Raw genomic sequence first — 11718 nt, forward strand, 5'->3', positions numbered from 1 at the left:
AAGCTATTGGAATTCTGAGCAGGATTGCATTGAATTTATAGATTGTTGTAGGTAGTATTGACATCTTGACAATATTGAGTCTTTGAATCCATGAGCATGGAATGCCCTTCCATTTATTTAGGTCATCTTTACTTTCTTTTGGAAACCCTGATGGTATAGTGCTTAAGAGTTTGGCTGCTAACCAAAAGGTCAGCAGTTTTAATCTACCAGGCACTACCTAAATTGTTTTAGTACTGTTTTGTTTTTGTTTTTTAATAATTTTTATTGTGTTTTAAGTGAAACTTTACAAATCAAGTCAGTCTGTAACACATAAGCCTATATACACCTTACTATATACTCCCATTTACTCTCCCACTAATGAGTCAGCCGCTCCCTCCCTCCAGTCTCTCCTTTCATGACCATTTTGCCAGTTTCTAACCCTCTCTACCTTCCCATCTCCCCTTCAGACAGGAGATGCCAACACAGTCTGAAGTGTCCACCTGATACAAGTAGCTCACTCTTCATCAGAATCTCTCTCCAACCCATTGTCCAGTCCCTTCCATGTCTGATGAGTTGTCTTCAGGAATGGTTCCTGTCCTGGGCCAAAAGAAGGCTTGGGGACCATGACCACCAGGATACTTCTGGTCTCAGTCAGACCATTAAGTCTGGTCTTTTTATGAGAATTTGGGGTCTGCATCCCACTGTTCTCCTGCTCCCTCAGGGGTTCTCTGTTGTGCTCCCTCTCAGGGCAGTCATCGGTTGCTGCCGGGTACCATCTAGTTCTTCTGGTCTCAGGATGATGTAAGTCTCTGATTCATGTGACCCTTTCTGTCTCTCGGGCTCATAGTTATCCTGTGACCTTGGTGTTCTTCATTCTCCTTTGATCCAGGTGGGTTGAGACCAATTGATGCATCTTAGATGGTCTCTTGTTCGCATTTAAGACCCCAGACGCCACACTTCAAAGTGGGATGCAGAACGTTTTCATAATAGAATTTACTTTGCCAATTGACTTAGAAGTTCCCTTAAGCCATAGTCCCCAAACCGTTGCTTTTGCTCCGCTGACCTTCAAAGCGTTCAGTTTATCCCGGAGTCTTCTTTGCTTTTGGTCTATTCCAGTTGAGCTGACCTTCCCTGTACTGAGTATTGTCCTTCCCTTCACCTAAAGTAGTTCTTATCTACTAACTAATCAGTAAATAAGCCTCTCCCACCCTCTCTCCCTCCCCCTCTCATAACCACAAAAGAATGTGTTCTTCTCAGTTTATACTATTTCTTAAGATCTTATAATCGTGGTCTTATACAATATTTGTCCTTTTGCAACTGACTCATTTCACTCAGCATAATGCCTTCCAGGTTCCTCCATGTTAAGAAATGTTTCACAGATTTGTCACTGTTCTTTATCGATGCATAGTATTCCATTGTGTGAATATACCATAATTTATTTAACCATTCATCCATTGATGGACACCTTGGTTGCTTCCAGCTTTTTGCTATTGTAAACAGTGCTGCAATAAACATGGGTGGGCATATATCTGTTCATGTAAAGGCTCTTATTTCTCTAGGATATATTCCGAGGAGTGGGACTTCTGGGTTGTATGGTAGTTCTATTTCTAAATTTTTAAGAAAACGCCAGATAGATTTCCAAAGTGGTTGTCCCATTTTACATTCCCACCAGCAATGTATAAGAGTTCCAATCTCTCCACAGCCTCTCCAACATTTTTTATTTTGTGTTTTTTGGATTAATGCCAGCCTTGTCGGAGTGAGATGGAATCTCATTGTAGTTTTAATTTGCATTTCTCTAATGGCTAATGATCGAGAGCATTTTCTCATGTGTCTGTTAGCTGCCTGAATATCTTCTTTAGTGAAGAACGTGTTCATATCCTTTGGCCCATTTTTGATTGGGTTGTTTGTCTTTTTGTGGTTGAGTTTTAACAGAATCATGTAGATTTTAGAGATCAGGTGCTGGTCGAAGATGTCATAGCTGAATTTTTTTTCCCAATCTGTAGGTGGTCTCTTTACTCTCTTGATGAAGTCTTTAGATGAGCATAGGTGTTTGATTTTTAGGAGCTCCCAGTTATCTGGTTTCTCTTCGTCATTTTTGGTAATGTTTTGTATTCTGTTTATGCCTTGTATTAGGGCTCCTAAGGTTGTCCCTATTTTTTCTTCCATGATCTTTATCTTTTTAATCTTTATGTTTAGGTCTTTGATCCACTTGGAGTGAGTTTTTGTGCATGGTGTGAGGTATGAGTCCTGTTTCATTTTTTTGCAAATGGATATCCAGTTATGCCAGCACCATTTCTTAAAAAGACTATCTTTCCCCAATTAACTGACACTGGGCATTTGTCAAATATCAGCTGCTCATATGTGGATGAATTTATGTCTGGGTTCTCAGTTCTGTTCCATTGGTCTATGTGTCTGTTGTTGTACAAGTACCAGGCTGTTTTGACTACTGTGGCTGTATAATAGGTTCTGAAATCAGGTAGAGTGAGGCCTCCCACTTTCTTCTTCTTTTTCAGTAATGCTTTACTTATCCAGGGCTTCTTTCCCTTCCATATGAAGTTGGTGATTTCTTTCTCCATCACATTACAAAATGTCATTGGAATTTGGATTGGAAGTGCATTGTATATATAGATGGCTTTTGGCAGAATAGACATTTTTACTATGTTCACTCTTCCTATCCATGAGCAATTTATGTTTTTCCACTTATGTAGGTCCCTTTTAGTTTCTTGCACTAGTACTTTGTATTTTTCTTTGTATAGGTGTTTTACATCTTTGGTAAGATTTATTCCTAAGTGTTTTATCTTCTTGGGGGCTACTGTGAATGGTATTGATTTGGTGATTTCCTCTTCGATATTCTTTTTGTTGATGTAGATGAATCCAAGTGATTTTTGTGTGTTTATCTTATAACCTGAGACTCTGCCAAACTCTTCTATTAGTTTCAGGAGTTTTCTGGAGGATTCGTTAGGGTTTTCTGTGTATAAGATCATGTCATCTTCAAACAGAGATCATTTTACCTCTTCCTTGCCAATCTGGATGCCCTTTATTTCTTGTGTAGCCTAATTGCTCTGGCTAGGACCTCTAGCACAATGTTGAATAAGAGCGGTGATAAAGGGCATCCTTGTCTTGTTCCCTTTCTCAAGGGAAATGCTTTCAGGCTGTCTCCATTTAGAATGATGTTGGTGTTGGCTTTGTATAGATGCCCTTTATCATGTTGAGGAATTTTCCTTCAATTCCTATTTTGCTGAGAGTTTTTATCATGAAAGGGTGTTGGACTTTGTGAAATGCCTTTTCTGCATCCATTGATAAGATCATGTGATTTTTGTCTTCTGTTTTATATCTAGGGTGTATTACATTAATGGTTTTTCTAATATTGAACCAACCTTGCATACCTGGTATAAATAACAGTTGATCGTGGTGGATTAATTTTTTGATATGTTGTTGAATTCTATTGACTAGAATTTTGCTGAGGAGTTTTGCATCTATGTTCATGAGAGATGTAGGTCTGTATTTTTCTTTTTTGTGGTGTCTCTACCTGGTTTTGGTATCAGGGATATGCTGGCTTCACAGAATGAGTTAGGTAGTATTCCATCATTTTTTATGCTTTGAAATGCCTTTAGTAGTAGTGGTGTTAACTCTTCTCTGAAAGTTTGGTAGAACTCTGCAGTGAAGCCGTCCCGGCCAGGGCTTTTTTTTTTGTTAGGATTTTTTTGAATACCTTTTCAATCTGTTTTTTTGTTATGGGTCTATTTAGTTGTTCTACTTCTGATTGTGTTAGTTTAGGTAGTAGTGTTTTTCTAGGAATTCGTCCATTTATTCTAGGTTTTCAAATTTCTTAGAGCACAATTTTTTGTAATAATCTGGTATGATTCTTTCAATTTCAGTTGGTTCTGTTATGATATGGCCCATCTTGTTTCTTATTCAGGTTATTTGTGTCCTTTCTTGTATTTCTTTTGTCAGTCTGGCCAACGGTTTATGAATTTTGTTAATTTTTTCAAACAACCAGCTTTTGGCTTTGTTAATTCTTTCAACTGTTTTTCTGTTCTCTAATTCATTTAGTTCAGCTCTAATTTTTATTATTTGTTTTCTTCTGGCACCTGATGGATTCCTTTGTTGCTCGCTTTCTATTTGTTCAATTTGTAGGGACAGTTCTCTGATTTTGGCTCTTTCTTCTTTATGTATGTGTGCATTTATCCATAGAAATTGACAGCTGAGCACTGCTTTTGCTGTGTCCCAGAGGTTTTGATAGGAAGTGTTTTCATTCTCGTTGCGTTCTATGAATTCCTTTATTCCCTCCTTAATATCTTCTATAACCCAGTCTTTTTTGAGCAGGGTATTGTTCAGTTTCCAAGTATTTTGATTTCCCTGATATTTCTGTTATTGATTTCCAATTTTATGGCCTTGTGGTCTGAGAAGATGCTTTATAATATTTCAAAGTTTTGGATTCTGCAAAGGTTTGTTTTATGACCTAGTATGTGATCTATTCTAGAGAATTTTCCATGTGCACTAGAAAAAAAAGTATACTTTGCAGCCGTTGGGTGGAGTGTTCTGTATAAGTCTGTGTGGTCAAGTTGGTTGATTGTAGCAATTAGGTCTTCAGTGTCTCTACTGAGTTTTTTACTGGATGTCCTATCCTTCTCCGAAAGTGGTGTGTTGAACTCTCCTACTATAATTGGGGAGGTGTCTATCTCACTTTTCATTTCTGTTAATGTTTGTTTTATTTATCTTGCAGCCCTGTCATTGGGTGCATAAATATATAATATGGTTATATCTTCCTGGTCAGTTGTCCCTTTAATCATTATGCAGTGTCCTTCTTTATCCTTTTTGGTGGATTTAACTTTAAAGTCTATTTTGTCAGAAATTAATATTGCTACTCTCGCTCTTTTTTGCTTGTTGTTTGCTTGATATATTTTTTTCCATCCTTTGAGTTTTAGTTTGTTTGTGTCTCTAAGTCTAAGGTGTGTCTTTTGTAGGCAGCATATAGATGGATCGTGTTTCTTTATCCAGTCTGAGACTCTCTTTCTCTTTATTGGTGTATTTACTCCATTTACATTCAGTGTAATTATAGATAAGTACGTATTTAGTGCTGTCATTTTGATGCCTTTTTGTGTGTGTTGTTGACAATTTCATTTTTCCACTTACTTTTTTCTGCTGAGACATTTTTCTTTGTAAATTGTGTGTTCCTCATTTTCATAGTACTTGAATTTATGTTTGCTGAGTTGTTATGTTTGTCTTGGTTTTTATTTTGAGTTATGGATTTGTTATACCTCTTTGTAGTCACCTTAGTATTTACCCCTATTTTTCTAAGCAAAAACCTCACTTGCATCGTCCTATATCACCTTGTTTTCCTCTTCATATGGCAGTTCTATGCCTCCTGTATTTATTCCCTCTTTTTGATTATTGTGATCTTTACATAATGACTTCGATGATTCCCTGTTTTGAGCATTTTTTTCTTTTTAAAATTAATCTTAATTTGTTTTTGTGATTTCCCTAGTTGAGTTGATATCCATATGTTCTGTTCTGTGATCTTGTGTTGTGTTGGTATCTGATATTATTGATTTTCTGACCAAACAATTTCCTTTAGTATTTCTTGTAGCTTTGTTTTGGTTTTTGCAAATTCTCTAAGGTTGTGTTTATCGGTAAATGTTTTAATTTCACCTTCATATTTGAGAGAGAGTTTTGGTGGTTATATGTTCCTTGGCTGGCAGTTTTTCTCCTTCAAACTATTTCTCAAGATCTTATAATAGTGGTCTCATACAATATTTGTCCTTTTGCCTCTGACTAATTTCACTCCTCATAATGCTTCCAGGTTCCTCCATGTTATGGAATGTTTCACAGATTCATCACTGTTCTTTATTGATGCGTAGTATTCCATTGTGAGAATATACCATAATTTATTTATCCATTCATCTGTTGATGGATACCTTGGTTGCTTCCAGCTTTTTGCTATTGTAAACAGTGCTGCAGTAAACATGGGTGTGCATATATCTGTTTATGTAAAGGCTCTTATTTCTTTAGGATGTATTCCGAGGACTGGGATTTCTGGGTTGTATGGTAGTTCTATTTCTAACTTTTTAAGAAAACGCCAGGTAGATTTCCAAAGTGGTTGTACCATTTTACATTCCCACCAGCAGTGTATGAGAGTTCCAATCTCTCCTCAGCCTCTCCAACATATATTATTTTGTGTTTTTTGGATTAATGCCAGCCTTGTTAGAGTGAGATGGAATCTCATCACAGTTTTAATTTGCATTTCTCTAGTGACTAATGATCGAGAGCATTTTCTCATGTATCTGTTAGCTGCCTGAATATCTTCTTTAGTGAAGAACGTGTTCATATCCTTTGCCCAATTTTTAATTGGGTTGTTTGTCTTTTTGTGGTTGAATTTTAACAGAATCATATAGATTTTAGAGATCAGGTGCTGTTCGAAGATGTCATAGCTGAAATATTTTTCCCAATCTGTAGGTGGTCTTTTTATTCTTTTGGTGAAGTCTTTAGATGAGCATAGGTGTTTGATTTTTAGGAGCTCCCAGTTATCTGGTTTCCCTTCGTCATTTTTAGTAATGTTTTGTATTCTGTTTATGCCTCGTATTAGGGCTCCTAACACTGTCCCTATTTTTTCTTCCATGATCTTTATCGTTTTACTCTTTGATCTACTTGGAGTTAGTTTTTGTGCAAAGTGTGAGGTATGAGTCCTGTTTCATTTTTTTGCACCTGGATATCCAGTTATGCCAGTACCATTTGTTAAAAAGACTATCTTTTCCCCAATTAACTGAGACTGGGCCTTTGTCACATATCAGCTGCTCATATGTGGATGGATTTATATCTGGGTTCTCAATTCTCTTCCATTGGTGTATGTGTCTGTTGTTGTACCAGTACCAGGCAGTTTTGACTACTGTGGCTCTATAATATGTTCTAAAATCAGGTAGAGTGAGGCCTCCCACATTCTTCTTCTTTTTCAGTAATGCTTTACTTATCCGGGACTTCTTTCCCTTCCATATGAAGTTGGCGACTTCTTTTTTCATCACATTAAAAAATGTCGTTGCAATTTGGATCGGAAGTGCATTGTATATATAGATGGCTTTTGGTAGAATAGACATTTTTACTGTTTTAAGTCTCCTATCCACGAGCAAGGTGTGTTTTTCTACTTATGTAGGTCCCTTTTAGTTTCTTGCACTAGTACTTTGTAGTTTTCTTTGTATAGGTCTTTTACATCTTTGGTAAGATTTATTCCTAAGTATTTTATCTTCTTGGGGGCTACTGTGAATGGTATTGATTTGGTGATTTCCTCTTCGATGTTTTTTTTTTGTTGATGTAGAGGAACCCAAGTGATTTTTGTATGTTTATATTGTAACCTGAGACTCTGCCAAACTCTTCTGTTAGTTTCAGTAGTTTTCTGGAGGATTCGTTAGGGTTTTCTGTGTATAAGATCATGTCATCTGCAAATAGAGATAATTATACTTCTTCCTTGCCAATCCGGATACCCTTTATTTCTTTGTCTAGCCTAATTGCTCTGGCTAGGACCTCTAGCACAATGTTGAATAAGAGCGGTGATAAAGGGCATCCTTGTCTGGTTCCCGTTCTCAAGGGAAATGCTTTCAGGCTCTCTCCATTTAGAAGGATGTTGGCGTTGGCTTTGTATTATGTTGAAGAATTTTCCTTCAATTCCTATTTTGCTGAGAGTTTTTATCATGAATGGGTTTTGGACTTTGTCAAATGCCCTTTCTGCATCAACTGATAAGATCATGTGATTTTTGTCTTTTGTTTTATTTGTATGGTGGATTACATTAATGGTTTTTCTAATATTGAACCAACTTTGCATAGCTGGTATAAATCCCACTTGGTCGTGGTGGATTATTTTTTTTGATATGTTGTTGAATTCTATTGGCTAGAATTTTGTTGAGGATTTTTACATCTATGTTCATGAGGAATATAGGTCTGCATTTTTCTTTTTTGTGGTGTCTTTACCTGGTTTTGGTATCAGGGATATGCTGGCTTCATAGAATGAGTTAGGTAGTATTCCATCCTTTTCTATGCTTTGAAATACCTTTATTAGTAGTGGTGTTAACTCCTCTCTGAAAGTTTGGTAGAACTCTGCAGTGAAGCCGTCCCGGCCAGGGCTTTTTTTTGTTGGGAGTTTTTTGATTACCTTTTCAATCTCTTTTTTTGTTATGGGTCTATTTAGTTGTTCTACTTATGATTGTGTTAGTTTAGGTAGGTAGCGTTTTCCTAGGAATTCATCCATTTCTTCTAGGTTTACAAATTTGTTAGAGTACAATTTTTCATAATAATCTGATATGATTCTTTTAATTTCAGTTGGGTCTGTTGTGATATACCCCATCTCATTTCTTATTCGGTTTATTTGTTTCCTTTCCTTATTTCTTTAGTCAGCCTGGTGAATGGTTTATCAATTTTGTTAATTTTTTCAGAGAACCAGCTTTTGGCTTTGTTAATTCTTTCAATTGTTTTTCTGTTCTCTAATTCATTTAGTTCAGCTCTAATTTTTATTATTTGTTTTCCTCTGGTTCCTGATGGATTCTTTTGTTGTTGTCTTTCTATTTGTTCAAGTTGTAGGGACAGTTCTCTGATTTTGGCTCTTTCTTCTTTATGTATGTGTGCATTTATCAATATAAATTGGCCTCTGAGCACTGCTTTTGCTGTGTCCCAGAGGTTTTGATAGGAAGTGTTTTCATTCTCGTTGCATTCTATGTATTTCTTTATTCTCTCCTTGATGTCTTCTATAACCCAGTCTTTTTTGAGCAGGGTATTGTTCAGTTTCCAAGTATTTGATTTCTTTTTCCTGATTTTTCTGTTATTGATTTCCACTTTTATGGTCTTGTGGTCTGAGAAGATGCTTTGTAATATTTGAATGTTTTGGTTTATGCAAAGGTTTGTTTTATGACCTAATATGTGATCTCTTCTAGAGAATGTTCCTTGTGCACTAGAAAAAAAGTATACTTTGTAGCTTTTGGGTGGAGGGTTCTGTATAAGTTCATGATGTCAAGTTGGTTGGTTGTAGCAATTAGATCTTCCGTGTCTCTATTGAGCTTCTTACTGGAAGTCCTGTCCTTCTCCGAAAGTGGTGTGTTGAAGTCTCCTACTATAATTGTGCAGTTGTCTATCTCACTTTTCAGTTCTGTTGAAATTTGTTTTACGTATCTTGCAGCCCTGTCACTGGGTACATAAATATTTAATATGGTTATATCTTCCTGGTCAATTGTCCCTTTAATCATTATGTAATATCCTTCTTTATCCTTTGTGGTGGATTTAAATTTAAGGTCTATTTTGTCAGAAATTAATATTGCCCCTCCTGCTCTTTTTTGATTGTTGTTTGCTTGATATATTTTTTTCCGATCCTTTGAGTTTTGTTTGTTTGTGTCTCTAAGTCTAAGGTGTGTCTCTTGTAGGCAACATACAGACGGATCGTGTTTCTTTATCCAGTCCAAGACTGTCTCTTTATTGATGCATTTACTCCATTTACATTCAGTGTAATTATAGATAAGTATGAGTTTAGTGCTGTCACTTTGTTGCCTTTTTGTTTGTGTTGTTCACAATTTCCTTTTTCCACTTTCTTTTTTGTGCTGAAATTTTTTCTTTGTAAATTGTGTGTTCCTAATTTTCATAGTAGTTGAATTTATGTTTGCTGAGTTGTTATTTTTTTCTTGGTTTTTATTTTGAATTATGGAATTGTTAGACTTCTTTGTGGTTACCTTAATATTTGCCAGTATTTTTCTAAGTAAAAACCCAACTTGTATCATCCCATGTCACCTTGTTTTCCTCTCCATATGGAAGATCTATGCCTCCTATATTTATTTCCTGTTTATGATTACTGTGAACTTTTACATAATGACTTTAATGATTCCCTGTTTTGAGCCTTTTTTTCTTTTAAAATTAATCTTAATTTGTTTTTGTGATTTCCCTATTTGTGTTGATATCCGGATGTTCTTTTCTGTGACCTTGTGTTGTGTTGGTGTCTGATATTATTGATTTTCTGACCAAACAATTTCTTTTAGTATTTCTTGTAGCTTTGTTTGGTTTTTGCAAATTCTCTAAGCTTGTGTTTATTGGTAAATGTTTTAATTTCATCTTCATATTTGGCAGAGAGTTTTGGTGGCTATATGATCCTTGGCTGTCAGTGTTTCTCCTTCAGTGCTCTATATATGTCATCCCATTGCCTTTTTCCTTATTGATTCTCCTTTGTAGGAGACTTTTCTTTTATCCCTGGCAGCTTTTAAAATTTTCTCTTTATCTTTGGTTTTGGCAAGCTTGATGATAATATGCCTTAGTGATTTTCATTTTGGATCTATCTTACATGGGGTTAGATGAGCATCTTGGATAGATATCCTTCTGTCTTTCATGAGGCCAGGGAAGTTTTCTTCCAGCAGATCTTCAGCTATTCTCTCTGTATTTTCTGTTATCCCTCCTTGTTCTGGAACTCCAATCACATGCAAGTTATTCTTCTTGTTAGAGTTCCACATGATTCTTAGGGTTTCTTCATTTTTTAAACTTCTTTTGTCTGATTTTTCTTCAACTATGTTGGTGTCAATTTCCTTATCTTCCTTCTCTCCCACTCTGCATTCCAGTTGCTTGATTCTACTCCACTGACTTCCTCTTGAGTTGTCTAATTCCATCATTTTACTGTTAATCTTTTGTATTTCTGAATGCTGTCTCTCTATGGATTCTTGCAGCTTATTAATTTTTCCACTATGTTCTTGAATAATCTTTTTGATTTCTTCAACTGCTTTATCAGTGTGTTCCTTGGCTTTTTGTAGATTGCCATATTTTATTTCTGAGGTCATCCCTGATGTCTTGAAGCATTCTGTATTTTAGTTTTTTTACTTTCTGCATATGGCAATTCCAGGATTGTCTCTTCATTTGGGAAAGATTTTGATTCTTTAATTTGGGGAGTTGTAGAAGCAATCATGGTCCACTTCTTTATGTGGTTTGATATTGACTGCTGTCTCCGAACCATCTCTAAGATATTATAGTGATTTATTTTATATTTGCCTACTGAGTCTTATCTTGTTTTGTTTTCTTTCAATGTATTTAGATGGGCTACTAGATTGTGCTGTCTTGATTGTTGTAGCCTTTGAATCACTTTTGTCCTATTAACAGCTGGTTTGGGCTGTTACCAGATATATAAGCCTAAGAGTCCTTTCACTATTCTTGAATCAGCTTAGGTGTTATGATGCTGTGTCACCAAATGTGTGGTATAGACTGTCACCTACACAATTAGAGAAGTAGTTGTGATAGTTGTGTGCATGAGACTGTAGTAGCAGCAGGGGTTAACACTCCATGGGGGGCAGGATGTTGATAGCCCTCCCCCACATGCCAGTGAGGTAGGTATGTCTCTATTCCTAAAGCACTTTGGTGGGTGGGCTCTGAAGCTGTACTTTAGGCACCCAATGTATGTACCTCTAAAGATTAGTAGGTGTCAGTATCCTCAGACCCCTTTGGCAGGTGGCTAGGTGGTTTGTGTGGAGCTTCAGCCCTCAGTTCCCCATCCTGTGTCAGTGAGGGCTCTTTTTAATAGGTAGAGATATCAGACCTGGAAAACTTGCCTTTCCAGTGATCTAGTAAAACAATTACAGTCAGATCTCTATCAGAATTGTCTTTCCACTATAATAGCCACCTTGTTCCCTGTAGGGATGAAAGCCAAAGACTGTGGATCTCATATGCTTGGCTGGAGCTGGTTCTGTATTTTTATTCCAATTTAGGGAACTCAGGGAAGGAACTTTTCGTCCCTGG

Source organism: Elephas maximus, chromosome 7, assembly GCF_024166365.1.
Source record: "Elephas maximus indicus isolate mEleMax1 chromosome 7, mEleMax1 primary haplotype, whole genome shotgun sequence".
NCBI classification, from domain to species: Eukaryota; Metazoa; Chordata; class Mammalia; order Proboscidea; family Elephantidae; genus Elephas; species Elephas maximus.